The following is a 24,558-nucleotide window of genomic DNA, read 5'->3' as shown; positions in this document are numbered from 1 at the left end:
AACTTTGACAGTATAAGGGCATCTCTGCAACATATTAAGTGGGAAATGCTTTTCACAGGGTTAAACACAGAACAAAAATGGGAAGTCTTTAAAATGCTGCTTAATAAATATACTTGTCAGTATATTCCACTTGTAAGTAAGGAACGTCGTTGCAAAGCAAAACCTTTTTGGTTCAATAGAAGCGTTGGTGTTGAGGTGGGTAAGAAAAGACGTGCTTTTAAGGCTTTCAAGTTAGCTGGTACAGCCAAAACATTTATAAGGTACAAGGAGGCCAATAAATCCTGCAAAGAAGCTATAAGGCAAGCTAAAATTGCTATAGAAAAGGATATTGCAGCAAGCAGTAAAAAAAATCCAAAATTATTTTTTAAATATGTCAATAGTAAAAAAAATGAAGCAGGAAGGGGTGGGACCCTTACTATCAGAGGGGGGTCAGCTGGTTGATGAAAACAAAATAAAAGCGCAGATTCTGAACTCGTATTTTTCATCTGTTTACACAAATGAAGAACCAGTAAGTGAAGGTTTCCTTCTTAACACTCCCAATTCTAGTAATACAACTAATGATGCATGGTTCACACATGAAGAAATTCAAAAGAGACTTGAACAGGTTAAGATTAACAAAGGTCCAGGGCCAGATGGTATTCATCCCAGGGTAATTAGCGAGCTTAGCTCTGTGATTGCCAAACCTCTTTACTTAATTTTTCAGGATTCATTGAGATCTGGAATTGTGCCGAGAGACTGGCGAATTGCTAATGTGGTGACTCTATTCAAAAAAGGATCCCGTTCTCAGCCTCAAAACTATAGGCCAGTTAGTCTGACGTCAGTATTAGGAAAGCTTTTCGAAGGGTTAATAAAGGATAAGATACTGGACTTCATAGCAAATCATAATACTATGAGTTTGTGCCAGCATGGTTTTATGCGTAATAGATCTTGCCAGACTAATTTAATTTCTTTTTACGAGAATGTAAGTAGAGACCTCGATTCTGGGATGGCAGTGGATGTGATTTACTTAGACTTTGCTAAAGCATTTGATACAGTGCCACACAAAAGGTTACTGGTTAAATTAAGGAATGTTGGCCTGGAACATAGTATTTGTACCTGGATAGAGAACTGGCTAAAAGATAGACTACAAAGAGTGGTGGTAAATGGAACATTTTCTAATTGGACCAGTGTTGTTAGTGGAGTACCACAGGGCTCTGTACTAGGTCCCTTGCTTTTCAACTTGTTTATTAATGACCTGGAGGTGGGCATTGAAAGTACTGTTTCTATTTTTGCAGATGATACTAAATTGTGCAGAACTATACGTTCCATGCAGGATGCTGCCACTTTGCAAAGTGATCTGTCTAAACTGGAAAACTGGGCAGCAAACTGGAAAATGAGGTTCAATGTTGATAAATGCAAGGTTATGCACTTTGGCAAAAATAATATAAATGCAAGTTATACACTAAATGGCAATGTGTTGGGAGTTTCCTTAAATGAAAAGGATCTAGGGGTCTTTGTAGATAACACGTTGTCTAATTCTGGGCAGTGTCATTCTGTGGCTACTAAAGCAAATAAAGTTCTGTCTTGCATAAAAAAGGGCATTAACTCAAGGGATGAAAACATAATTATGCCTCTTTATAGGTCCCTGGTGAGGCCTCATCTGGAGTATGCAGTTCAGTTTTGGACACCAGTCCTTAAGAGGGATATAAATGAGCTGGAGAGAGTGCAGAGACTAAGTGCAACTAAATTGGTTAGAGGGAGGGAAGACTTAAATTATGAGGGTAGACTGTCAAGGTTGGGGTTGTTTTCTCTGGAAAAAAGGTGCTTGCGAGGGGACATGATTACACTTTACAAGTACATTAGAGGACATTATAGACAAATGGCAGGGGACCTTTTTACCCATAAAGTGGATCACCGTACCAGAGGCCTCCCCTTTAGACTAGAAGAAAAGAACTTTCATTTGAAGCAACGTAGAGGGTTCTTCACAGTCAGGACAGTGAGGTTGTGGAATGCACTGCCGGGTGATGTTGTGTTGGCTGATTCAGTTAATGACTATAAGAATGGCTTGGATGATTTTTTGGACAGACATAATATCAAAGGCTATTGTGATACTAAACTCTATAGTTAGTATAGATATGGGTATATAGAATTTTAATTAAAAGTAGGGAGGGGTGTGTGTATGGATGCTGGGTTTTCATTTGGAGGGGTTGAACTTGATGGACTTTGTCTTTTTTCAACCCAATTTAACTATGTAACTATGTAACTATGTAACTATGTAAGCAGTAGCACACTGAACTAATTTTCTGTATATTTGCAATTTAGAAATGAGAAGGTCTGCCATATTATTTACTGAGGGAACTATCGCGAAAATAAAAATGTAATACAAGCTTCCTCATACTGAAATAAGAAACTTTCTAAATACAATCAATTAAAAATTCTGTACCCTTTCTGAAATAATCAAGTTTATCTTCACTATTCTTCTCTTAGCATCTGTTTCTCCTCATTCTGTCTTCATTCAGGAGTTGGTGTCCGTTAAATGATCCAATATATCTTAAAGGGGGGCTCCTTTTGCCTAGAAGATGTATTAGAGCTCACTCTATTAAAATCACCAGACATCATGTCTCTCTACATGCAGGATTTGTGCAAAAGGCAGTTATTTTGTTACATTTTGTTTGTACTGGAATCAGTTATTGGAAGTGAGCTCTATTATTTGAGTGAGCTCTAATTCATCTAATAGGAAAGGAAGTCCCCCCTATAAGTTATATTGGATCTAACTGTCAGTGACTATCTGATATCCAACTGCTGCATGAAGACAGAATGAAGAGAAACAGATGCTGAGAGAGGAATAGTAAATATTAACGTGATTATTTCAGAAACGGTACAGAATATTTAATTGATTATATTTAGAAAGTTTCTTATTTCAGTATTAGGAAGCTTATATTAAATTTTCATTTTCGCGATAGTTCCCTATAGCTCATATAATCTCCATAATGCCTTTGTAGAACAGCTAAAATTATTCAAGCTATATGGCATAGGGCACTGTTATGTATAAACATAAATATGCAAAAGTCAACTAGAGGCAGATTTATCAAGGGTTGAATTTCGAGGGGTTAAAACCCTCAAATTGAAATCCTTTGAATTTGAATATCGAATTCAAAGGATTTAGGGCTAAAATAGCATTCGATCGATCAAATAAAAATCGTTCAATCAAACGATTCTAACGATTTTTAGCGATCGATCAAAGGATTTTTATTCGATGCCAAAAACTTTAAAAAATGCACTGGAATGTCCCCATAGGCTAATATAGCAATTCGGTAGCTTTAATTTGGCAAAGTATTGAAATCGAAGGATTTTTAAAGAGACAGTACTTCGACTATCGAATGGTCGAATATTCTAACGATTTTTACTTCGAATCGAAGTCGAAGTAAATCCGAAGTCGCAGTATCCTATTCGATGGTCGAAGTATCAAATAAATTACTTTGAAATTCGAAACTTTTTGTACTTTGAAAATTCATCCGAGCTTAGTAAATCTGCCCCCTAATGTTTGCACAAACTATATGTTATGTTCACATTCCATACTGCCAATCTTAGGGACAATAAAAAAACTTTATTATAATATATATAATTTGTTACATAGTATTTTGCTATAAAAAAAAACGTGAAATAAAAGTCATTTAATAGGTTTAAAGCAATAGTGATGGAAGAAGCTACATATGTGAGACTTGCTGGTACTTAGAATTCATTTATAACAGAAGAAGCTGAGTAGGCCGTAATTGTTACAAATTACTCAAGTCATTCTGTAGCAGCTGAAAGCTGTGGAGGGAGTTGTAGTTTCTAAACCACTAGAAGGCCACACATTTGCTGTCCCCCAAGTGGTTTCTAATTTTTTTTCCTGTGCAGCTAATTGTATCTCATTTTTCCTGTGGAGCTCATTTATTCTCTTTTTTTCCTGCGCAACTAATTTCATCAAATTTTTCCTGTACAACTCCTAGTAGACAATTAAACGGCTTTCTTTATTCTAAGTACTCCAGACCTATCATAGCTAACCATAGAAAACAAATACATTCCTATTAATATGAAAGAGGAAGATCGTTTTATTCAGAACTTGCATCTTAATTTGTTGAAAAGAGTTCAGTTTTATGTTACATGTCAAGATTTGTGAAGACTGATTTTTAAAAGTTTAAACAAATAAGATTGTTACCCATGCCTAAAATTCTGGTACAGGTATGGGACCTGTTATCAATGCTTGGGACCTGGGGTTTTCCAGATATCGGATCTTTCCATAATTTGGATCTTCGTACCTTAAGACTACTAGAAAATCATGTAAACATTAAATAAACCCAATAGGCTGGTTTTGCTTCCAATAAGGATTAATTATATCTTAGTTCGGATCAAGTACAAGCTACTGTTTGTTATTACAGAGAAAAAGGAAATTATTTTAAAAAATTTGGATTATTTGATTTTAATGGAGTCTATGGGAGACAGGCTTTCCATAATTCAGAGCTTTCTGGATTAAGGTTTTTTTTTAATGGATCCCATACCCATGAATATGTGCTCTCAGAGCCGTAACTAGAGGGGGCGGGCCCTGGCGCGGGACATGCAGCTGGGCTCCGCCCCCCTCCGTACGGCCAGAAACGGCCGCATTAGAACAGTGACACGAGCTTCCGGGGGGCCCTGAGGTGGGTGCGGGCCCTGGCCCAATCGCACCCCCTGCTCCCCCCGTAGTTACGCCACTGTGTGCTCTATCCACAATACCTAGGTTTCAAACGTGTATATGTTTTTCCTTCTCCAATTAACAGATTTCCTGTGTTTATTGTTAATTCATATATTTGTTTCTTTGCCTAGTAAGTGCAGAGTTCATATGACATCTGCGCGGGGGACTTTACCGACAGTTGGACAAATTACTGAGTACAATGTACAGCTCAAGAGAGCAAGCTCTGGACTGCTGCCAGTTATGGTTTCAAGTAGCTGGAATTTAAATGGAATATACAGTATTGATGCTTGTATAGGTGGGAGCCAAAAACAGTTTTTGCCAAGCTATGACATAAGTTGTGCCTCTCTTAAACATATATAATAGGTGACTGCTTTTTCCACATGCTGCACGTTTGCTAAGTTCTAAAGATGTGATTAATATTATCATTAGTCCAGGTCTGGACTAAGATTCAAAATAGGCCCTGGCATTTCAGGTGCATAAAGGCCCAAATAGGCCATACAGTAGCCCAAACAGCCCCCCACCAGCCCAATATAGTGCCTGTCTTTGGCAACTTACAGCAACCCCTCTGGCATTTGCCAGAACCTGCAGATTGGCAGTCCGGGCCTGCATTAGTCATTTGGTTCTTTTACTTTTTTTTTTTTTTTTTTCACTCAAAAGTTTTTTATTTTACTTCCAGTTCACACAAGAAAAACCATACTTTCACAATTATACAATATTTCCATAGCAGATGTTTAACATTATGCCTAAAAGCAATACAGCTCAAATGTCACTTACAGAACAAATGCATAATAGCATCATAATAAAAACGTATACAGTGTATCAAACTGCAATATAGCTCAAATAGCGATTATCGAACCGGATCAAAACAAAAAAAGAAAAAGAGAATATAGGTAAAGCATCTCAAAAAGCTTCCCACTGTAGCCCCACGACATTATTGGAAAGCAAGCCGTTGCGTAATAACATACATTCTCCAGGGTGCCCAAATTTCTGTAAAATTATCCAGATTATCCTGTATATGAGCGGTAAGCTCTTCCATTGTGCAAATTGTATTGATTTTGTGCAAAGTTTGTTGCCACGATATTTCTGGAGATAACCAGTTAATCGCCAGGGACCACTTAGCAGCCGAGAGAATATGTTTAGTTAAATGTCTAGCTGACCTATTAAGCAATACAATCGGAAGATTATGCAACAATTCCCACGGATTGAACGGAAATGTCACTGAACAGAGTTCCTGTATTAAAACATGTACTGCATGCCAATGACGTTGCGCTATGGGACAAGACCACCATACATGGATTAAGGAGCCAATATCATCGCAACCACGAAAACAAAGAGGGGAATGCAACTGTGAAATTCGATGTTTTCTTTGAGGCGTCATATACCATCTGGTCAGGAGTTTATATGAAAGTTCTTTGATCGCCACATTCTCAGACACTTTCTTAGTAGCCATCCAAATTTCATTCCATCCATTGCTAGGAAGCTGTATCGGCAGATCTCGTTCCCAGGCGGTGCAGTAAGCTGGGTTAGCCTTAAAAGTGATTGAGAGCAGCTGAGTATAAAGTGTGGAGATCATACCTCTAGTAAATGGAGAATTTTTGCATAATGCTTCAAAAATAGAGTTGTCCTGAGATGTCACATTGAGTAAAAGACCCTGCACAAAATGTCGGACTTGAGCATAAACATAAACTTCGGAATCCGGAAAATCATATGTAAACTGCAACAATTGAAAAGACTTCATGTGATAAGGGCCCAAAAGAGAATGTATCGTGTTTAAACCATTTCGCATCCATTTTTCGAAAAGCTGCGCTCGCAGCCCTGGAGTAAAGGAAGGATTACCCACAATAGTTTGTAGTAAAGAGATAGGTTTACACAGGAAGTAGCGATATTTACAGGTATCCCAAATCCGCAGAGAATGTTGTACAACCAAATTATGAATCCCAAACTTATTTCTGTCCCTATGATCAGCCCACAAAAGATTATTAGTCGTTAAGGGATAACAATCCTGAGCCTCCATCTCAACCCATATCGTAGAAGACGATGGAAGTTGCCATTTGACCAACTGGCCAATCTGAGCAGCCTTATAATAAAGCAGTAAATGTGGGGCCCCTAAACCTCCAAGTATCGGTTTACGATATAGCACCTGACTTGACACCCTAGGTTTCTTATTGTACCATATATAAGACAATAAGTGCTTCTGCAAATACGCAATGTCTTTCAATGGAACAGCTATTGGCAAAACCCGAAAATAATAAAGCAATTTCGGGAGCCAAGTCATTTTAATTGCACATATGCGGCCTAGCCACGAAATCGAGTAGCGTTTCCAACATTCCAATAACTTCAGCATATGTCTGATTAAAGGCTGGTAATTAACTTTATAAAATTGTGAATACCGTGGAGCAATTAGAACCCCTAGATATTTGATACTATGAGAACATAATATTAAGTGAAAGTTCAAGCGTATTAACTGAAGCGTAGAGTCAGACATATTAAGACCCATCATTTCAGACTTATGTGGGTTTACTTTCAAACCAGAATAGCTATAATATTGAGGCAAGAGGGCAAAAAGAGTAGGGAGAGCCGTTAACGGTCTAGATAACGTCAGTAAGAGGTCGTCCGCATACAAACTAATCGTGTATTCCTTCCCACCCTTCCAACGATAACCAGAAATGTTAGCATGCGATCGAATCATTTGCGCCAATGGTTCCATTACCAACGCAAATAAAAGCGGTGACAAGGGACACCCCTGGCGCGTACCATTGCTAATAGGAAACCGCTCCGATAGATGACCTCGAACCTTAGTACGAGCAGTAGGATTGGAATAGACACGCTGAATTGCTTGTAAAAATTTCCCAGTTATTCCAAATTTTTGTAAAACCGCATACATATATGACCATTGCACAGAATCGAAAGCTTTCTGAATATCGAGGCTAACTATCAATAACGGCTCTTTAGTTTTATTAACACGCTGGACAACATTGGTGATCCTCCGAATGTTATCGGCCGCATTACGTGTGGTAATAAACCCTGTCTGATCAGTATGTATCAAATGCGGTAAAAAGGACGCTAACCGAGCTGCTAAAATAGAAGTGAACAATTTTAAATCCACATTAATCATAGAGATAGGTCTATAATTGGTATACTGATGACGGTCAGTGTGGGGTTTCGGTATAGGAGATACAATAGCTTCCATCATTTCCTGGGGAAGGGCTGCCCCCTGCATAATATTATTAAAGGCCGCTACGAGATGGGGGATCAACAATGTCGAAAAATGCTTGTAAAACTTTGCCGTATATCCATCAGGACCCGGAGCCTTATTATTCTTAAGCTTTTTAATTACCCGTTCTACCTCATCCTCTGTAATAGGTGCGCTTAAAGCCAAATTTTGCTGATGGTCGATACTGGGTAACTGCAGCCGGGCCAAATCTGCGTGACATCGTTCGATATCAGGAGCAAATGGTTGATTATACAAAATGCTATAATAACGCTGAAAAACATTGGAAATGCTTGTAGGATCTGAAACTGGTTGACCTGTCTGATTAAAAATAGAGGAGATAGGAGGCCCCTGCTCATCTATTTTAAGTCGTTTAGCAAATTGGGTGGAGGTCTTATTTGAAAAAGCATAAAATCTATGTTTGGTCCATTTAATACTTTTTTCTGCCTCAGTAAGTTGCAAATCCGCTAATTCACGTTTCAATATCTGTATCTCTGCAGTATTATGACCTGGACTGACAAAACAATGTGTCAAACGTCTAGTTAACTGATTTATTTTTTGTTGCCTAATTCTTTTAGTATATGCCCCAATTTTAATAAGATGACCTCGCATAAAAGGCTTAAAGGCTGCCCAGATCATAATGGGAGATACATCAGATGTACAATTATGCAAATAAATACTCCTCAATCTCATGACTAAGTTTTGAGGAGTTTTGGGAATTTAACAATAAGGACTCATTGAGAGTCCATAACCGAGTCGAAGGGAGTGAAGGCGCCATCCGGATCACCATAGTACAAACATTATGGTCAGACCAACCCACTGATATAATGTCAACCTCTTGAATCTGCGGTATAAAATCGGAATGAGCTAAAATATAATCGATCCGAGAAAGTGAGTCATGTACAGGGGAATGATATGTGTATTTGGTGACAGTGGGATTAACATATCGCCAGGTATCTATCAACATCAAGGATCCTAGAAGACGCTTCACTACCCTAGACGCTTCCCTAGAGTGTACTGTCAAACTGGAGCGGTCTAACGAGGCTTGCAATACTATATTAAAATCTCCTGCAAGTATAAGTTGTCCTACAGTGTGGCACTCTAACGTATAAAGAAAATTTACCAAAAATGCATTCGGAGAGTCGTTAGGAGCATATATGTTAGCCAAAGTAATCTGTCGCCCATTATAACTACCCATAACAATAACATATCTGCTGTCACGGTCCCGTACAATATGATCAATATGAAAAGGCAAACCTTTTTTAAAAAAAATTGCAACTCCCCTAGTTTTGGATTCATAAGTGGTATGCACAACCTGCGAATACATTTTATCAAAATATTTGGGTACATGACCAATTGAAAAGTGAGTCTCCTGCAGCATAACCACCTCTGCACGTATTTTCTTATAAAATTGAAACGCAGCTCTCCTTTTAACCGGGCTATTAAACCCTTTAACATTATGTGAAATAACGGTCAAATTCGCCATAATATCACAGGTATCATACCGCTAATAGAGAGACTCACCTTTCTAGAAAAAACATCAATTAACCTTTTAGAGTGGGGGATCAAAGTAAGAGAAGAGAAAAAGAGAATAAAGAGAAAACAAACCAAAAAAAGAGAGAATAACAATAAGCTCACATAAATGAACTGTAACCATAATGCCCACATCATGACTCGTGCAATCTCCACAAAAAAAAAATTAGCAAACAAGTCTTGTCGAGGCTGCATCCAGCAGATAAAAAACAACAGCAAAAACATTGTGTGTACTGGTAGGCTGTGGGAAAAAACAATGTTAAGTTCAACCCAGAACCAGTCCGGGTGCCGATTACCATCGGTCAGGGGGGTATGCATAAGCACTTACAACCATTGTGCTCCGCCAGGGGTAATCTGTCATCAACGAATGAAGGTCGTCAGGAAACCTTCCAAATAAAGCTGCAACCTCCTGAAGGTGAGGTAGATTTGGTGGTTGTCGCAGGAGTGTGCCATTCTACTTCCATCTTGTGAGCAACCTCAGACACTGTTGCAGGAGCAGTCTCCGACTCCAAAGCCGTGGTATCAGATAGGCCCAACTTCTTTGTAAACGCGGCCATTCCATCCGGATCATGCAAAGTGAAAATCCTGTCATTGTGTGAAACGATCAATTTAAATGGGAACCCCCATTTATAGCGAATACCTCTCTCCCGTAGCTGCGATGTCAAGCTTTTCAATGCCCGTCTCTTAGCTAGGGTTGAGGGTGCGAGATCAGAGAAAATTTGTAGTTCCCGGTCTTGAAATAAAAGTTTAGCTGAGTTAAGAGTTGCCTGTATTATAGCCTCCTTACTGGAATAATAATGGAGTCGAAGCACCACATCTTTAGGACGATCTGGAGAATCATTATTGCGACCTAAGGCCCTGTGAGCCCGATCCAGTCTCCAATCGTCAATAGGAACAGTAGGGGCTATAGTGCGAAACAGTTCCTGCAAATATCCCGGTAATTCCATTGAAGTAATAGAATTAGGAATACCTTTAATCCGCAAATTCTGCCTCCGGTCACGATTCTCCATGTCTTCCAAGTGAAGTTGCGTAGAGTAAAAGTCATTGGACAAGCGGTCACACTCGTCTACCAGCACATTATGGCGATGAATTGACTCCGTCATTTTGGTTTCCAACTGCGCAGTACGCTGACCCAAGTCTGTAATGTCAGCTTGTAGCGTAGTCACCACCTTACCAACTGCCTCGGAAACAGTCGTGGAAATCTTAGCATAAAGCTGCTCTAGCTGAGTTTGCAATTCCTGCGAGGTGACCGCCATGGCCCATTCCGCAGAATCATCTGACTGCGCAGGCGATGAAGTTGCGGCGCCATCTTGAAAATCGCCATGTTTGGATCGTGCCGGAGTGCGTTGTAAGTAACCAGATAAACTCTGCTGGTCCTTTTTCTTGAACTTCGGAGGCATCCTGAAGCTCTGAAGACCTTCTTGCGTTGTAGAAAGCCAAAGAAATGCTCGTCTGTCAGCTAATAATCAATAAAAGTAAAGACCCCTGGCCGGAGCTCTCGCACCAGACGTCCGCCTCTCACATTGCGCGCATGCGCCCCCTGGTTCTTTTACTTTTGACAGAGAAAGGAAAATAATCGTAGTGGCTATCGTCAGCCATTTTATGCTTTGTGCATACCAGATAACCACTTTACTCTCGGCACTCTCCAGTGTTATGTTAGTGAAATGTTTCACCTTTCACCCTCAGCTGTACTTGTGCCTTGTACTAATGATTGTGCCTTTTAGAAAAAAGATTCCCTACCTCTTTAAAAGGCCAATTTGGGGATCAAAAGCTTTAAAAGCCTATGAGTAAGTGCCCACACAGGCACGAAACGCGTTACGACTATGAATGTCCTAATAAAGCCTTTTTAACTTATTGAAAACCAGAGCTACTGCTTTACTTGGAAATGGCTATCAACTTACTTACATTTTTTGCAAATTAAAAAATGAATGGCAACCCTTGGACTGGGGGTTCCTCTGGTGGTTATTTTTACCTCTTCCTTATTTCATTTTTCTAGTTTCTTTATTTCTGGACTATTTATTTATTCTACTCCTGGACAGAGCCACACACCAATATGTTTGTTAATTTCTCTCTGCTGCAGTTGCTGAATGCAGTACTACATGAGCTATATCCATTAGGTGCTGTCTCCTGTTATGGAAGACTACACCCTCCTATAATTTTTTTTAATTTTAGCCCTTCCCTAACCACATTTAGTACCAACTTAACTGTGGCCCATTGCACATCCAGAGTTTTAGAGCCACATCTACCATCTTGCCACGTGACTTCCATTTCCGTCTCTCTGCCAGATATCGATCGGGGAAGCCTGTCAGAGGGCCCCACACATGGTCCAAAATATTTTATTTCTTGTATGATGAGCGTTTGGGCGTTCATTCAGCTTATGCAACATCTAAAACTAACCATTCAGATTTAAATTGTAGGATTAAAGTAGGAAAAATCACAAATCAGCCAATGTTCTGGCCATTAACTGACAGCAATCGTACTAGAAATAGTAGTGACAGTCACACAGGGATATCGTCAGATGCAAAGATATTATCATTACCCATCAAAAATCTTCTATCCTATCCTTTTGCCTAAACAACCGAATGCCATGGTGCAAAAATTGTTTGTTTAAGACCGTCGACAAACAGTCCGAAAATCATTTTGTACGACCTATGGCCAGCTTTACCCAGAAATTGGTAATCCATGCAGTTTTGCAGGCTTTACAGTTACATTGCCATATTGCCGTAATAGGGCACTAAAAAATGGCAATCCCACGTATGGGATTGTAAGTGGCCCATTTGATTATGTAAGTGTGTAAATAATAGACTTGCTCATTGTGTAATACCTAGGGGCAGATTTATTAAGGTTCGAATAATAAATTCAAATTTTCGAAATATTTTTGGTGTCAAAATTCACACATTCGAGTTTTAATCCCCCAATTCGAATGTAAAATTGACTGTGAGATTTATCAAACCTCTACCATGGAAACAGTTCTAATATAATATTGAATATTCACCACTTAAAACTTACCAAATTCATTTACAAGTCAATGGCAGAGGTCCATATACCCATTTGAATATGTTAATAGCCTTCCTGACATTTTTCAGAGGAAAATTCGAATCGAGTTTAGCTTGTATTTGATTCTAATATGAAACAAATTTTCGTATTGTTTCTATTCAATCGAATTTTAGACATTCACATTTTTTCATAAATAACCTCCCATTCGATTTGTAAATACATTCAAATTTATTAGAGTAAAAAAAAAAATTCACATCAATTTGAAATTCGACCTTTGATGAATCTGCCCACTAGTGTTATCTATAATATAACTGAAATCATCATGACTATTCTAGATGATTAAAATTGCATGTCAGTAGTGTTTCTATGCCGAAATTGTGCCGACCACACCATGTATGTGTTCAGGGTTTTTATTTCTATTCAAAGGCTTTGTATCACTTTTTTTGAGGAAGGGGGAGACTCCATGGAAAATTTTGTGTGGTTCACACGTTTCTGCTTGAAATATCATATGCACATGGCAAAATATTGAACCCTCTGATTAAGAGCCTAGTTTTGCCTCATTAATTGCCCATCTTTTTTATGCAGTGCATTAGTGCATACGAACTACATTCGGAATCCGGGCAGGTACCCGTGATGTCAGAGGCGGGGCCGGTGATGTAAAGGGGTGGGCATGTGATGCAAAGGGACGGGCCCGTGACGTGGCAGCCCGTGATTGGCCACAACATCCAGGAATCAGGTAACAGGCTTGCCAGGTTTTCCGACTTCTGAAAACCAGGCAGGTATTTTTGAGCCGGACAGCAGGTGTAAAAAACTGACTGTCCGGTTTAAAAACGTACAGGTGGCAACCCTAATAACAGAAGAGATGAAATTGGTCTATGCACAATGTCAGGGGTTGTTAGATATCACATTTATATCTTCAAGTGATAATGTTTTTTCTATACTTCACCGAAAAGACTGTGCAGGTAACACAATCTTACATGCCAGATCCTCCCATCCAGACCATCTCATTAAGAATATACCATATAGCCAGTTTTTGAGACTTTGAATAATTTGTTCTACTTTTGATGAATTTGTAACTCAATCCTGTCAGTTACAGGCTTAGTGAAAGTCTTCTAAAGAGGGCTTACAATATGGGAAACTTAGAACTAGCCTTTTCCAAAGCCTTGCGCAAGAAAAGACACAATCTGTTTAAGAAATATAGAGCCAGTCCTGATTGTAATCTAACTAATCATCTTTCTTCTATTGAACAGCAACGAACAATTCTGAAACATTATTCTGTGTTGTAGCATATAGTGCCCAATTCAAACAAATCAGGTATATTATTAATAAGAATTTCGCACTGATCTGACACTAGATAAAATCTTAGGATCAAATTGTCGCTTTGTTTCCAAAAGTATTGGAGATTTGTTATCACCAAGCCTTAAGGTGCCTATACACTGAGAGATCCACTCGTTTGGCAATGTTGTCAAACGAGCGGATCTCTCCCCGATATGCCCACCTTGAGGTGGGCAATATCGGGCTGATCTGATCGTGGGCCCTAGGGCCCAACGATCGGATGCTATCGAATACCAATGGGCGGTCGGATCGTGGGACCGCATCAACGAATAGATGTGGCCGATCCGACGGGATTTTTTGTCCCATCCGATCGAGATCTGGCCGACTTTCGGCCAGATCTCGATCGGTGAAGCCCGTCGGGGGGCCCCATACACAGGCCAATAAGCTGCCGACACAGTCTGTCGGCAGCTTTTATCGGCCCGTGTATGGCCCCCTTTATACAGAGTTCAGAAATCCTCTGCCAAACTTGGCTAAATAAAAAGGGAATGTACAAATGTGGTGCTCGTAGATGTGTCACATGTAATTATGTCAACACAACTACTACTTTCTCGTCCTCTGCATCTAATAAAACATACAACATTAGGCAATATATCATCTGTAATTGTTATGTTTTGGTTAGCTGAGGATGAGTAGAGTATAAAAGTGCTTTATTAGCAGAGTCATGCAGCCATTACACAACAGTAAGCTTTCACTTTTAAGCTACCAGGGAGTATGCACAGTATAAGTATGAGCATAGTGACATCTACAGGCCATTTGCATAAACCCCACAGTAATTCCAAGAACGTAGTTTACCTCATTACATGTAAAAAATGTCTCCAACAATACGTGCGACCAACAAGTCGCACACTAAAAGAGAGAATCAGAGAACATATACCTAATATAAAAGATCTAAACAGTTCCACGACAGTAGCTAGACACTTTGCCACATGTATGAATAGATCCCTCCTTTTTTTCCTGTAACGGGTATAGAGAAGGTCTCTCAACATATTAGGGGTGGGAGCATCTTAGATAAACTTTTGAAACAAGAAGCAAAGTGGATATTTTTCTTGGAAACTAGACAGCCAGTTGGAATGAATCTGTAATACAATGTCTCATTCTTCGTTTAAATACCTTAATTAAAATTAGTAATAATTAATTGTCACCCTATTTAAAATACATATTTATACTCATGCTTTTTAACTGCTCTAAACTTTGTGTATAGGTTAACTAATGGTCATACCTAATCTGTAACAATACTTTGGATTGGCCTTTCAAGAAATACCTTTGATCGGTCCATTTCCAATTACTGCCTCGTTGGATTGGCAGTTGAATACATGTCTGTGATTGGTCCCTTTTTGTTTAAATATGACTTCATGGTTAATTGTATGTTCAGCCTATTACTAAGTGCCCCTAAGGCACGAAACGCGTTAGGCTTTATTCTGATGTTTTTGCTTTAGTAAATACTTTTTTACTACATCTATTTATGGAGTGTGGTCCAATATGTGCCAGCCCTTCATTATCTATCTGCAGGGGTTGTTAAATGCCTTGTTTGTAAATGGGTTACATTTTAATTTAAATTGCTTTGCATGAAATGCTGAGATCTGAAACGTATGTTTTATTTTATGGCCAATGCCGACCAGAGTGCCAAGATTTATTGCCTCAGCTTTCGTTTATCCAAGTGTTTGTAGCCCGGTGTAGCATTACCATGGGATGGTGGTGGGAGACATCTCGGTTTGGCTTCACTTCAACTAACGGTTTTCACACATTTCCTCCAAGACACATTGTTATGCACTCGGAACGTTAAATTCGGGATTCCCATACCGAATGAAAGCATATTTCAAACTCTTTTAAGATAATCGCACTCATAAATAGTGCAACTTTTGTTGGTATTATCACACATTTAGTGGAGTGAAAGGTTCACATAATTCCTGAGTGGCTAGTAAACTACGTTACTGGAGCAATTAGAAAATAAAGGGAGCTTACGAAGTGGTGTTTGTTTTGTTTGGATAATATTTCTCTGCTATTCTGGCTGTTATAAGGTTCCGTGCCAAATATGTCTTAATGCTTTATAAAATCTCAAACTGATAAAATACTTTTCCCTGAGATGAAGTTGTTTTATACATCTTTTGGGAAATCAACATAAAGTTTCTATCTTAATGGTTGTATTTATAGCTCTTGACAGGAGCTTGGCACCTATAGTAATTCAAGTTCAGGTAATGGAGAGAGAACATTTTCCTCCCCCATCCTTGTAGGTAAGTGCAAATCAAGTGGCTTGGCTTCCCAAAGACATTTGGGGGCCGATTCACTCAGCTCGAGTGAAGGATTCGAATGAAAAATACTTCGAATTTCGAAGTATTTTTTGGGTACTTCGACAATCGAATGGGCTACTTCGACCTTCGACTACGACCTTCGACTTCGAATCGAACGATTCGAAGTAAAAATCGTTTGACTATTCGACCATTCGATAGTCGAAGTACTTTCCCTTTAAAAAAAACTTCGACCCCCTACTTCGGCAGATAAAACCTACCGAAGTCAATGTTAGCCTATGGGGAAGGTCCCCATAGGCTTGCTAAACTTTTTTTGATCGAAGGATTTTCCTTCGATCGTTGGATTAAAATCCTTCGAATCGTTCGATTCGAAGGATTTAATCGTTCGATCGAACGAAAAATCCTTCGATCGTTCGGTCGAACGTTTAGCGCTAAATCCTTCGACTTCGATATTCGAAGTCGAAGGATTTCAATTCGAGGGTCGAATTTCGAAGTATTTTTTACTTCGAAATTCGACCCTTAGTGAATCGGCCCCTAAGTATTCAAAAACAAATCTTTAACTTTCGAATAACAGAATTAAAGAAAGTAATTTTGGGTGGAAAGGGGCGGGGATCCATATATATGACGCTCTGCTTGGAAGCCAGTGTATGATTCCTATACCAGTTCAAACTGTATTACTTTTATTTCTCTCTCTATCTCTCCCTAAAATTCACAACTTTATTTTTTGCAGTTAAAAGCTAGACTATAATTATATATTGAACCAATTCTCTGCAGCTTTCTTGGTTTCTTCCTCTGCTTAATGACTATTTTTTTTTTAACATTTTTATTCCAAAAACGTCTTAAAGGAGACATTTCAAGAAAAAAAAGAAGAATGTAACAGTGCATTTTACTCATTTAGATATAGAAGGAATGTGTTTTAAAAAGTTGTGTTTCTGGTTACTTTATTGTAAATTTCTGTAAATAACCTACTAGTCCCGCCCATCTGTTCCACTTGCTGCCTCCTTTCCCAGGCTGTGCAGGTGCCAATCATCACACTGCACTGTAGGATAAGAATAAATCAGCAGCTAGGCTCACCTGATAGGGACCTGAAGCCTGTCTTTCATTTTGTAAATGCAGGGCTGTGATTGGCTGGCCCCCTCCTACTATGTTTCTGACAGGGACTATTAGGACACGTCCACCCCTCATTTGAAGCATGGATAGAGACCACTGAACATCTATATGGAGCTCAAATACAGGGGCTATTTTTAAAGATAATATTAATTAAAAGCACAATGTGAAATCAACACCAGGTAAATAAGGGTTTTTTCGTTCATCCTATATGTCTCCATTAATACAACATCTGAGTAACACTGACTATAACTGGGCCAATAAAGCTGTCAACTTGGTAGCCTGTTATCCCTGTGTGGAGCATGGCCAATAGATATCTGACCAGAAATTGGGCAAATATCTGATATATTTGATAGGTTAGAATGGCTTGATAACTGTTTACACATGCGCAGAAGAATTCCAGCTGCCATCTTCGTGACGCAACATGACGCTTTGGAGGTGTAGATAGTATAATTTGCATCCGGAAAAAAAATAGTTGGTGTTAAAAAGAAAACTAGCGATCAGGAACATTGGGGGTTCTCTATTAAATACTGAAGCCTTTAGGGAAAGTGTTTCCTTGTCCTTTAAAGGGATATAAAAAAAAAGGGAATATAAAAAAATCTGTTTGCTCTTTTGAGAAATGGATTTCAGTGCAGAATTCTGCTGGAGTAGCACTATTAACTGATGTGTTTTGAAAAAAACATGTTTTCCGATGACAGGATCCCTTTAATCTACATTTTCAAAAATAAATTAGTTTTGTTTTCCTCTTTTCATTTTATCCAGTAGCAGCTCAGTAAGCTAGGTCAGACACCAAGGGGCCGATTCAAGGATTCGAAGTAAAAAAACTTCGAATTTCGAAGTTTTTTTAGGGCTACTTCGACCATCGAATGGGCTACTTCGACCTTCGACTACGACTTCGAATCGAAGGATTCGTAGTAAAAATCGTTCGACTATTCGACAATTCGATAGTCAAAGTACTGTCTCTGTAAAAACAACTCCGACCCCCTAGTTCGCCATCTAAAAGCTACCGAAGTCAATGTTAGCCTATGGGGAAGGTCCCCATAGGCTTGCCTAACTTTTTTTGATCGAAGGATATTCCTTCGATCGTTGGATTTAAATTCTTCGAATCGTTCGATTCGAAGGATTTTATCGTTCGATCGAAGGAATAATCCTTCGATCATTCGATCGTACTATCTGTGCTAAATCCTTCGACTTCGATATTCGAAGTCGAAGGATTTCAATTCCCAGTCGAATATCGAGGGTTAATTAACCCTCGATATTCGACCCTTAGTGAATCAGCCCCAAACTGATTTAACATTATGAAGAGCAAATAATGATTAGAATTTTTAGATTAAGGGGAAGATTTATCAAAGATCGAATTCCGAAGTTTTGTGAATTTTATTTAACTCTAATGAATATGAATGTACTCACAACTCAAATGGGAGGTTTGATTGAATACAAACACTCGAAAACTCTAATCGAATTCTCTCTGAAAAAAATGCAAGTGTCAGGAAGGCTGTTAACATCTTTAGATGGTTCAACGAACCTCTGCCATTGACTTGTAAATTAACTCAGCAGGTTTTAGGTGTCGAATATTCAAATTTGAACTGTATCCACTGTTCCTCGCATTCAAATTTGAGATTTAAAATTTTTTTGTTTTTGACGAAAACAATTTAAAAATTCAAATTTTATTGAACCTTAATAAATCTGCCCTCAAAAACGATATTTCTTTTTGAACCTGAAGTGAAAAAAGACAGCTGCCATCATTTTGTTGCTCACTTTTCCGATCTTTGAGACCTATAACGTGAAAATCCTTGTGACCAAAAATGAGGGGCTGTAGAAGAACCTTATATAAAAGAAGTCTCTTGAAGAGAGTCTACTTGAAAATAATTTTGGAAAGAACCTCAAACACATGTTGTTAATAAAATCATATGTCGATTCTTGCAGTTAACAAGAGGATTTCCCTTTTAGCTTGATCCATAGGATACTTTGATGTGGAATAAGATGGAAGTTTAATGCAGGGCTCCTTAGTATCCCATACATTTTACAACACTGGAATCTGCAGATTCAAAGAGCACTGAGTAGGTGTGGAGATTTGTTGCATAAAAGAGAGATGTATTTATTACATAAATTGGACTCCGTTTCAGAAGTTCACAAAACAAGCAGCATGGTGTCTCTAGCGAGGGAACTTTCCAAACAAGCTGAATGGATCTCAGAAATGCTTCAGGTGAGCGAGTGGAAAAATTTCAATCATTTTACTGACCTCATTCATGGAAAACTTGATTGCCTTCTATTTACACTCTACATATGTTAGTAAAGTTATAGGTTTGAAATGGTGTCTCCACCCAAAAACAGTTTTTTACATAATGAAAGAAATGCAACTCTCAGCAGCTCTCCAACACACATGAACTTAACATGCCCAATAAAGTTGCTTGTAAATTGAATTGTATTTAAAGGAGCAGTAAAGGTTCCCACAGATGCAAAGATTTCTCTTGCCGAACGACCGATTTTAGCGAAGTCCGTCCAATCCCTCGAAATTATCGTGCGGTTATTGGGATTCGAACGATCGTACATTTTACGATTTTTTGGCTGACATCTGTCAAAAAATCAGCCAGGTTAAAAATCTTTATCGGTCCCAGTGCAATCTATCTATGTTTGCAGGGCCAAGCAGGCAGCTCCTCTTTGTTTTCCTGGCAATATCGCCTGAAATGGTCTTTTTAGTTGATGGACTCGATCGTTTCGAGATAATCGGGGTCTCACGATGACTATCGGATCTTTTAAAAACCTTTACATCTATGGCCAGCTTAACACCAAAAAAATTAAAGTATTTTTAAGGAATAACAATATAATGTACTTGTGGCCTGCACTGGTAAAACTGGTGTGTTTGCTTCAGAAACTCAACTTTAATTTATATAAACAAGCTGCTGGGTAGCCTTAGGGGCAGATTTGCTTACCGGCATAAATTCAACATCGTCCACTTCACACCCAGTGCAACAGTTCGCCAGGTGAAAATTTGCTCAGACAACGCTAATTCACTAGAATGCGGAGTTTCATCATGGGTGCCGAACGCTGGTGACTTTTCGCTAGTATTACTTCGGCAATACGAGCATAGTGAAGATGTACTGGCGTTCATTTCTGCTTTGTGAAACTTCGCTAGGGATCTTGTGCTCAGGTAAATTTGCATAGGGCCAGAAATGTAAAGTTGTATGGACGCCTTTATGTTAAATGTTAGTGTATATACTTACAAATTCCACTTTTTAAAACACGTGTCCAGGGAACCTTAGTGAAGCTAATAGAGTTGTTATAATGCCCTACACATGAGCCCACTCTAAAGTTAATGTTCCATATGTTAGAAAATGTATGAAGAAAACCAGTTACCAAAAAATGTTTTTTGAACTTTGATGACCTTAGTGTCAACCATTCAAGCACAGGATGCACAGTAGAGAACACATAAGCTCCAAAGTATACAATTGGATTCGTCAGAACTTATCTGTTATCTGCTGTGTATCCTGTGCCTTTTCTCCCTTTTCAGCTTTGAATGGCTGCCCCCATGGCTACACAGCAGCTTGTTTCTATAAACTATAGTAGTGTTTCTGAAGCAAACACACCAGTTTTACCAGTGCAGCACACTAGTGAATTATATTAAGACTTTAATTTTGTTGTTGTGACTGTTCCTTTAAAAGCAGTATTTATTTGTCCAATTTAGTTCTCTGGTTCTGACCATTGAAACATTAATCAACTGACTTCTGCTTCTTTGTTTCGATAGTCAGAACCAAAAGTGCAGAGAATGTAAAAAGTCAGCTAATACTTTCAATAGCAACTACATTTACAAATACCTTTAAAGGGCATGTAAAGGAAAAAAAATAAAATCCCATTTTTACTTTCTTTAATGAAAAAGAAACCTATCTCCAATATCCTTTAATTAAAAAATGTGTACCGTTTTAATAAAAAACCTGACTGTATGCAGTGAAATTCTCCCTTCATTTACTGCTGTGGATAGGAATTGTCAGATGGTCCCTAACTGCTGAGCAGGGAAACAATCATACTTATGAACAGCAGGGGGAGCCCCCGCCTTACTTCCCAGCCATGCAGAACTCAAGCAGCTTTGTTTATGACGATCCCTAAGCAGCCCAGACCACACTGAGCATGTGCACAGTCTTGGTCTTGCAAAGATGTTTAACAAAGTTACAAGATGGTGACCCCCTGTAGCCAACTTTGAAAGCATAAATTATTTGTTTGATTAGGCTTGTGGTGCAGTAAGTTCATATTTATATTTAGTATACAAAATACAGCATTTCTAGCCTTATTCTATTTTAGACTTTACATGCCCTTTAAAACCACAAAAATTTTTAATTTATTACTATAAAGTTGCTTAGAATTACATTTTATTTCATTGTTTTAAAAAAGAACATTTGGACTGGCAATCTCCTTAAATTTAAGTTAATTTCCATTTTGCAGATGAAAGGGAAAAAAACTATAAAAATGGCCACATTCCTTGCTTAGCTGAGATAGAATGCCGTATTGTGTATAGATTTCAGTTTCAACACAAGAAAAGGATATTCTGTTCTTTAAATAAGCTTAAGCATTACTCTATGCAGTTTCTGCCAGTTCCACAGAATCTGTTTGACTTCTTTAAGATGTACAATCCTTTTTCCTGTAAATTGCGAAAGTGTTCATAAAAAAAAAAAAAAATGTTTCTCCTGAGTGGAGAACAATTTGTTGTAAAACTTTCCTTGCTTTACTGCTGTAGTAAACTAGCACCTTAGTTTTGAACTTTGTGTCTGTTTGGCGCGAGAAAACCCTAAATTTAAACTGTAGGCCGCACAACCAACAATATTATTATTGTTATGCTCAATTTATATATAGTGATGGGCAAATAAATTCACCAGGCGTGAATTTGTGGTGAATTTCCGCATTTATATCTTCCACAGCCCTTTGCAGAGATTTTCATTCAGTCCCTGCACCAGTGGAGCTTAAAATGTCACGTCTATATTTTATATTTTATATTAACACACACATAAGGGTAAACTTTATCATAAGCCAGTTAAATGGCCAGTGATCATATCATTTTTTGCCCCATTTTAAAAATAACAAATAAATGGGTTGGGTCTCTGGCATTATTTAAAAAGGACAGGACAAAAATAGCTGTAATTAAATATAATAATAAATATTCATCCTTATAAGTAATTTACTCTCAGTAATTATGTATTGTCTTAAAATACATTCTAAATTGTGCTGAACATTAATTTAAAGGTGATCTTTCTCATTTTCAAGTGAATACTGGAATGGGATCTGATATCTGGAAACCCGTTATCCAGAAAGCTGAATTACAGGAAGGTTATCTCCCATAGACTTCATTGTAATCAATTACATTTTTTTTAAAATGGTTTCATTTTTCTCAATTATAATAAAACAGTACCTTTTATTGGTATTGGATATGTTATCCGGAAACTTTTTATCCTGAAAGCTCGGAATTACGGAAACTCTGTCTCTGTCCATATTATCTAAATAATCCAATTTTTTTTAAATAATTTTCTTTGTATTAATGAAACAGTAGCTTGTACTTGATCTCATTTAAGATATAATTAATCCTTATTGGAAAATTGGCTTTATTTAATGTTTTCATGATTTTCTAGTAGACTTAAGGTATGAAGATCTAAATTACAGAAAGATCTGTTACCCAGAAAACCCCAGTCCCTGGAACATTCTGGATAACTGGTCCCATATCTGTACTTGATCCCAGCAAAAATAATCCTTAAAGGAGACACAACGGTCTAATTAATTAGTATCATTATTTAACCTGCCGCTGTAGAGTGGTAACAGAGGACCCCCAAAAGATCAATACAGACACAATGTCACTAAAGGAGCCATACAATCTTTACATGGCTGACTGAAGAGTATGGATCCCCTACCTGTACAAAGCTATAACATTGTGAATATCTGTAGAAATAAGTCAAATCAACCGGACTTGTGTTTTTCTTGAAGATATTTCACCAGTCATCCAACTGGCTTTCTCAATTCAGAATGACTTGTAAATAAGATGTATCTGGAATAAATACCCTGGAATGTTGCTCCAACAAGCTACATTTTGCACTGTCAGGGCCTGCAGGTTGCACATGTAATCTGGCCAGTTATCAGAGATAGTAGGCACATAACCTGTTGCAACTGAAGGTAAGTGTATAAGGAAGGTGCCATAGCTCTGCAATGAAAGATAAAAATTGCCAGTGCATGGTTTGCCTTTAAAAATAATTATTACAAAAAATGAAGTGTTAGTACCATACTTTGGCCAAAATATGTAAGCTCACGTGCCACGTCAAGGCCCCTCGTACATGAGTCCTACACTATACTTTAGCCTCTAAGTATTGTGACAAGCTGGCGGCTTGACCACGTAACTTTTAGGGGGATTAGTCAATGGTGAGCAGGCAGCATAGGAGAAAGGAGCAGAAAGACAGGGACACACAGCTTCTTTATGGAAAACAGAGGTTTATTTTCCAAGTTTACACAAACACAGTATTGTCCACAGACACAGGGGTGACCATTTTATCATTCAAAACAAATAATAAAATAAAAACCTAGCCCATTGGGCACTACCTTCATACCTTGAAGCAGTCCCTGACTAGGCTGGGCCCCTTGTGGACTACCAGCAAACAAAACAATTGTTATGGCTCACCCCTGTACTCACAGTCTTGGAGTGAACCTTTTAGCCTCCTGGCTTTTCTTCAATGTCCCACACAGACAACAACTTGGCTCTTAGACACAGCCACGGGCTCCCTCTGCTTCTGGCAGGATCAGGCGGCACTCCCAGCTCCTCTGGAAGTTCCTAACACAGCCAGGTCTCCTACCTGCTGTGCCCTGTTGAGAGACACACTCTCCTATTCCAATTAACTTTAAATAGCCTTTCCACAGGACAGCTTTCCTGTGGAAGGTGAACTCCAATCTCTGGACTGGCTCTATGGAATGGAGTCCCTGACTACTAAAGTCTTTAAACAGAGCGCTGATTCTCTGTTTCATAACTCCCTTCCTGGAGCCTATCTCAGTCCCTGGGGCGAAATTAAAGGCTAGAGTGACCTTTTTCCTCCTTTTCCTAGTCACTCTACCACATATCCCCCCTCTCTGCTTCAACCCGTAGGGGTGAGCACATTGAAACCCTAATAGAAATTCTTTTTCTCTTAAAGGGATTTCTACCTCTATACTCCCCACTCTTTCTGTGGATAAAGGGCTAGGGATCTGCATTTCATCACCCTGACCACCAGGGTGTATACTTGGGCACTTTTTAGCCTGTAACATATTGAACCCATATGTTTCAATCACCGTGTACACACATAGGCTGCTTTGCATACTTGACCCTCTCTCAGACATCACTATGCGTTTGCCTTTGTTTTTCAATTTACTCCCCCAGGTTATCATGCCTGAACCATGGGAGTCACTTTCACCACATGCAGTTACACTTTCTGCCA

General features: G+C 38.6%; 1 pseudogene; it reads left to right on the top strand.

Moving 5' to 3' along the window:
* LOC108719746 overlaps positions 1 to 24,558 on the top strand; it is a 98,082-nt pseudogene that overhangs the window by 10,920 nt on the left and 62,604 nt on the right.

Source organism: Xenopus laevis, chromosome 6S (assembly GCF_017654675.1).
Source record: "Xenopus laevis strain J_2021 chromosome 6S, Xenopus_laevis_v10.1, whole genome shotgun sequence".
Classification (NCBI taxonomy): Eukaryota; Metazoa; Chordata; class Amphibia; order Anura; family Pipidae; genus Xenopus; species Xenopus laevis.
Note: the sequence above shows the minus strand (reverse complement) of the source record. Positions and strands in the feature narration are given on the sequence as shown.